The sequence below is a fragment of the Vicugna pacos genome, chromosome 24 (assembly GCF_048564905.1).
Source record: "Vicugna pacos chromosome 24, VicPac4, whole genome shotgun sequence".
In the NCBI taxonomy this organism is placed as follows: Eukaryota; Metazoa; Chordata; class Mammalia; order Artiodactyla; family Camelidae; genus Vicugna; species Vicugna pacos.
In genome coordinates, this window is record NC_133010.1 from 5,095,603 (window position 1) to 5,101,737 (window position 6,135).

The 6,135-nt window shown below is 56.7% G+C and overlaps 1 pseudogene; it reads right to left on the bottom strand.

Moving 5' to 3' along the window:
* Positions 1 to 645: 645 nt before the first annotated feature.
* LOC140688978 (activin receptor type-1-like) lies at positions 646 to 5,780 on the bottom strand (annotated as a pseudogene).
* Between the last annotated feature and the right edge of the window lie 355 nt (positions 5,781 to 6,135).

Below are 6,135 nucleotides of genomic sequence, written 5' to 3' on the forward strand. Positions count from 1 at the left end.
TGTGTGTCCCGTCACGGGGTGGGGGCAGCAAAGGCTGTCAGCAAGCCAGGTGTGGGAGAGATGGGAGCCTGGGGCAAATCCTCTGGCTCCTCCAGGGCAGCCCCCCTCCCCCTTCCATTAGCTCTATATTCTTGCTTGGTTTAAAAATTGTGTCAGTCTGGTGTGTGTGTAATGATGTAATGTAAAGCCATAGTAAGTCTGCTGGGAGGGAGTGGGGGAGGGGCTCAGGGTCAGACCCCAGCTCTCCCAGGCAGCTAGCATTCAGCCAGCGGGGGTCTGGTCCAAGAGACAGAGGCTCAAGGCGGCACAGAGCTGAGATGTGAGCCCGGGAAAAAAACTGATGGGCCTTGGGTGTCTGGGGCTTGTGCCAGATACTGAGCCTGGCAAGGCAGGGTGTCTACTGAAGGCTGGACAGGGCCCTGTGCCACCCTGGCAGCTCTGGCAGGTCTGACTGAGGGAAGGGGGTAAAGTGCAGGCCCAGGCTCTGGGCCTGGGACTGGGGTTCCCTGGCTTGGCCACCCTGGCTCTGGAGCCTCTTTTGCATCCTGTCCTGGGGATGGTAGGGGGTGCGCCCAGGGCGCAGGGGTGGGGAGGGAGCGAGGCGTCAGGGAGTCTGCTGCCCTGAACAGGCCAGACGGCGGGGGATCAAGTTTCAGCCCAGCTGTATTTTTGGCTGGATGGGCTGTGGGCCCGAGCTGGGCAGACACAGCTGCCCATAGAGGGGCACCCTCCTCCCCAGTACACACAGTCATACAACCTCTACCCAGACAGGCCACCATCCACCGCCCACCCCGCACACACTGCAGGAGGGGAGGCAGCATCAGGCCCGTGGCTAGTGAATCACCTTGGGCTTCTGGAGACCGTTGCTGAGTTTCTGTAGGGTTTCTTGATCTGCAGCGCGGTGAGGCGGGCGGAGGGGTTGGGGTATCAGCACTCCCGCATCATCTGACCCAGGCCTGAGAGGACCTGGAGGGAGGGAGAGCAAGGCAGAGGAGAGGAAGCAGAGACATGGATCAGGGAAGATGGAAAGGAAGAAGCGAGGAGGATACCTGGTAATGGGGAGACACGAGCAGGACAGAAAGGATGAGAAGAGGGAAACGAGAGTGTCGAAAAGGATGGGGAGAGGAGAGACAGATGTGGTAAGAAGGAGAGTGGAGGGAAGCAGGCAGGCAAGGATGTGAAAAGAAAGAAAGAAACGGAAGAAGAAGGGAGTGGAGTGAGGAGGAGATGGAGAAAGGCAGACAGGATGGAAAGAGAGCCGTAACTCAGATCTTCAGGGACACCTTTTGGTGAGTACCCACCCCCACCTCCACCAAGATCCAAGAAAGAGGAGATCTGCAGGCCTTGGGGCTCCCACTGGACCCCAGTGCGGAAGGTAGTGGCTCCCAGCATCTCCACCTGGGCCCAGTGAACACTGGGAGAATGGGTGGTGGGTGCTGCCCTTAAAATGTATGTGTCCAAGAAAGAGCCCATCCCAGGAAGCTCAGTGGTCCCAGAGGGAGCCAGCCTCACCTCCGCCTCAGAACTCCAGCTGTGGCTGGTTCCTGAGAGGAAGTGTATGTGTGTGCATACAGGAATGCATATGAGTGGCTTTTTGTGGATCTGTATGTTGTGTGGAAATGTACGTGTGTCTGCGTATACATATACACGTGTATGTTTATTCATTCTTTCCATAAACATGTTTTGAGTACCTCTTGTGTGCCAGGCACTGTGACAGGTAACAGGGATATAAGGGTCAGCAAAGGGGACACACTCTCTGTCTTCAGGGGGAACAGTCTGCATACACGTGCACCTGTGTGTGCCTGTGTGTGTTTGTATAGAAGCGTGGGCATGCCTGTACGTGTATATATACGTACGTGTGTGTGTGTGTGTGTGTGTGTGCCTGTCCTGTATAAGATGTGGTTTTGAGAACAAACAAAAACAAACAACAAAAACTTCAGGGCAGGAAATGTAGCAGAGAGCCTCTGACTTTTCAGGCAAAGTAAATGGTTCTGAAAATCCCAGAATAATCCAAGGGTCCCTGGAGGTCCACAGGCCAGGGACGTGGAAGAGAGTACCCACAGGGGTACCCTGGAACCTATCCCCTAGATCTATCCAGGTGAAGCAGAGGCCAGACAACAGGTTCCTGGCCCAGAAATCCCAGCTGTGAGCCACCACCCCAGGCCACCCCAGTGTCCTCCAGAGGCCTCACTGGGTCTGCAGCCAGTCGGTTGGGGATGGTGGGAGTCTGCTGGTCAACATACACCACCTTCTTCGTGTCCTCGAAGCTGGGATCATTGGGCACCACATCATAGAAGAGTGGCCTGTAGTCCTCCACGATGCCTGGGGATAGAGGGTGACGGGACAGTCACTCGGGATCCCAAGAAGGCCCAATACCACCCAGAGGAGAGCCTTGCCCACCCTCTGTCCTAGGGTCCAGGTGAAACCATGGCCATGCTACCCCTGAGAGGGACACCATAATATAATAAATATATTTATAAATAATAATAGTTACTGCCAGTTATTTTACATTCACCATATATGTTGGACGTTGTGCTATAAACACTTTACACACATTATCCTGCTAGTATTCACAGCAACCCGACGGGTGGGTACGATTTCTACCCCGTTTTACAGGTGAAGAAACCGATGCTCAGAGAAGTTGAGCCCAAGGTTACCCAGCTAGTAGCGGCAGAGTAAAGACCTGACCTTACCGTATTCCTAGGCCAGTCTTTTCCCCACCCAGGGCCCAGGTACTGCTCCCAGGCCCCAGCTATCACAGATGCCCAATAATACGTTTACTGAACATTTACTATGTGTCAGGCAGGCCCTGTCCTCACTGCATTGCATTAAATCCTCACAACAACCCTATGAGGTAAGTAATACTATGAGCCCCACTTTATAAGCAATGACATTAAGACCAGAGAGGTTAAGAAACTTGTCTACAATCCCACAGTAGTGAGTGGCAGAGCTAGGGTTTAAGAGCAGAAAGTCTAACCAAAGCCCATGCTCTTGACCTCCAAGCTCCATTTAAGGGAGGGTAGCCGGCTGACTGCTGCGTGAGGATGTGGAACGAGGAAAGAGGGAAAAAATACGTCTCCTAAGAGAAGGAGATTTTTTGCAGGTCCAGATACCATCCACTCACTCTTAGCGATAACACAGGACTCTACTGACCCTTCAGCAAGAGCACAGTCCTTAGCAGGAGCTTCCTCAAAATGATGCCTGCGGAGCGGCGGAGGGCTGGGGCAGAAGCAGCCAGACCCCAGAAAAGCACCCCTGGCCCCACCTTGCTTCCCAGCCCGAGGCTGGGGGCCGTGGCCACACAACCGCAGCCAGTGGAGCCCGCACCAGCTGTGATCCCCTGGCGGGCTTCCAGGCCGGCCCCTGTGCTGCTCCAGCCCTAATCAGTGCTGCGCAGAGGCCTGAGCATGTCTAATGGGCCTTTAATCAGCGCGGGGCTGACACCAGATTACAGTGTTTATAATGCGCCGCAAATCTGTGTGGGGCTGACAGAGCTCCCCTACACCCCAGGAGCCTGCGGTCGGCCTCCCCCGCAGCCCCTGCCGGCCCAGCCTTCCTTTCTTGCCTGCAGCCTGATCCAAGGGGCCTCGGCCCCTTCCAGGTACCCCCTGCCCCAACCCCAGCCTCTAGAGCCGACCCTGGGAGTTCATGTCTGAAGGGGCAGGAACCTGAAGCCCGTCCAGAGGGTGGTCCCCAAACTGTCAGGACTCCCAGTGGCCCCTGCCTGAACAGCCTCCACAAAGACTGACCAGCCTCCCCACCTGGTCCAGACGACCACCCATCACCCATCCACCCCAGGGCCAGGAGGGCACCAGCCACGGGGCTGTCCCCTGTATGGGGCCATCAGGAATGGGGTCCCTCTGCCTTCTGCCAACCCCTCCAAATCAGAGTCCCCTGAGGCACCTACAGTAAAAACGAGGCAGCAATAAACAAGCAGTGCAGGCACTGTTCTAGCCTGCATTTTTATGGTCCAGGAAATCAAGGGCCAGAGCCGTGCAGCAGCACAGGAATAAAAAGCGCTGGCCCCAGAGTCAGACTGCCTGGTTTCAGACCCCAGTGCTGCCTCCAGGGAGCTGTAATTCTGTGCCTCAGTCCCCTCATCTGTAAAATGGGGGTGATACTGTGTCAGGCATTCATTATTACAACAATAATTGCAACTGATATTTACTGAGCTCCAGAACAGCTCCAGATACTGTCTTCAATAACTTATTTGGATCATTTCAACAACTAGAAATTATTTTTATTCTCACTTTACAAATGAGCAAACTGAGGCACAGAGAGGTTAAGTACCTCACACACGGTCAGCGGCAAAGTCAGGATCTGAACCTAGGCCGTCTGATTCCCTCCAGCCCATGCTCCTGCCCACTGAGCAGCATCACCCCCCCTGCCAACACAGGGTGGCTCAGTAAGATGCTACATGTACCCAGCATAGCATCTGGCACATGGTTTAAAAATATTCAATAAATGTTAGCTGCTATTAATAGTTCTATTATTATCACTTACACAAGATTTCACAGCCAGAATCCGACTCAAATGAACCTTAAAAAGTCACTACCCTGACCCAGCTGGAGAGTGGCAGTAAAGGGAATACAGGAGGTCTGACCACAAGCCCCTCAGGCCACAGGCACCAGCCGTGGCAGGAAGCCCTATCTCCCAACTGCCTGCCTGTCTGTCCGCCTGCCCTATTCCCCTTTCCCCACCCTGCACAGGGTGGGCCCTTACCACTGACAATGGTCCGGCGGGCAATCTCCCACAGCACCAGGCCAAAGGCCCAGATGTCCGTCCACTTGTAGGACTCACAGCAGTCGGTAGGGATCTGCTCTTCCAGCACTTCCGGGGCCATGTACCGCTTGGTGCCCACTCATGGGTTGTTGCCGACGTCCAGGTAATCGCTACCCTGGGAGTGCATCACAGCCAGGCCTGTGGGTACCGGGCCTGTCACTCCTGCCGCTCACTCAAGCCCACAGACAGGGTGGCCCCTGGGAGGCTGGGGTCCAGGGGGTGAGGTGGGGTTGCACTGAATCAGTGGGACATAGAGGGGCCGTGAGGTGGGCTGGGAGACAGCAGCCGCAGGGAGGCTAACTGTCCCAGTTACACTTGGCTTGTGTGGTGCTCTCTTGATGCAAGAACCCAGGGAGATATGAGTAGGCAAGGCAGGCATTATTATGCCCTTTCCACAGAGCTGAACGCCAAGGCCTGGTGACAGGGAACGATGTAGTCAGGATGAGAACCAGGTTGCTGGCTCCCTGCCCCTTTTTCCCAACTCCTGGAGCAGGGCTAGGCTGGTGGAAGGAGTCTGCGCTTCAAACGCATGTTAAGGCAACTTGTGTGGCTCTGGTGGGGGTGAGATGAGCCCACACACAGGCCTGTAAGTTTGAAAGCGCCCATCGGTGTCATCATCGACGCGAGGCACCCAAACAGGCAAGGGCAGAACCAAGTGCAGAGGGAGAGCGCACGAACCCCGCCCCCAGCGCAGGGCCCACCCCTCCCGGCAGCTCAGCCGGGTCGGCGGGCGACGCAGCGCTGCAGGTTGCCCTTGACCAGCACGTGGCGGCTCTTGAGGTCGCGGTGGGCGATGGCCGGCTTGCCCTGCGTGCCGAAGACCTCCACGTGCAGGTGCGCCAGGCCGCAGGCCGCGGACGCCGCCAGCCTCACGGCCCGCTGGGGCTCCAGCGTCCGCCTCTGCGGAAAGTCGTAGAGCGAGCCGTGCTCGTGGTGGTGCGTGAGGAGCCACCGCTGCGTGCTCGAGTTGCGGGAGGTCATGTCGGAGGCGATAAGGCCTGTGGGCCGAGGGGCAGGGGGCTCACCAAGGGGCTAGGGATGAAGGAGGCTGGATGGGTCAGGGTCAGGGCTGGGGTTGGGGACAAAGGACGGACTAGGTCAGAGAAAAGCTGGGGCTGGGGTGGAGGCTGGTCTGGCTTAGGTCAGAGAGGAAGCTGGAGTCAGGCTGGGGCAGAGGGCCGGCTGGGTCCTTGAGTGTTAGGTCAGCGTCCAGAGGGGTGTGGTGGTGGTCCAGCCAGAGTGCGGGGCGATGAGAGCTGTGGGCCGGGCCTAGCCACCCCACCCCAACCCCAGCCTTGCCTAGGATGTTGTCGTGTCTGAGCAACACTGTGTTGCAGATCTCAGTCTCCCAGA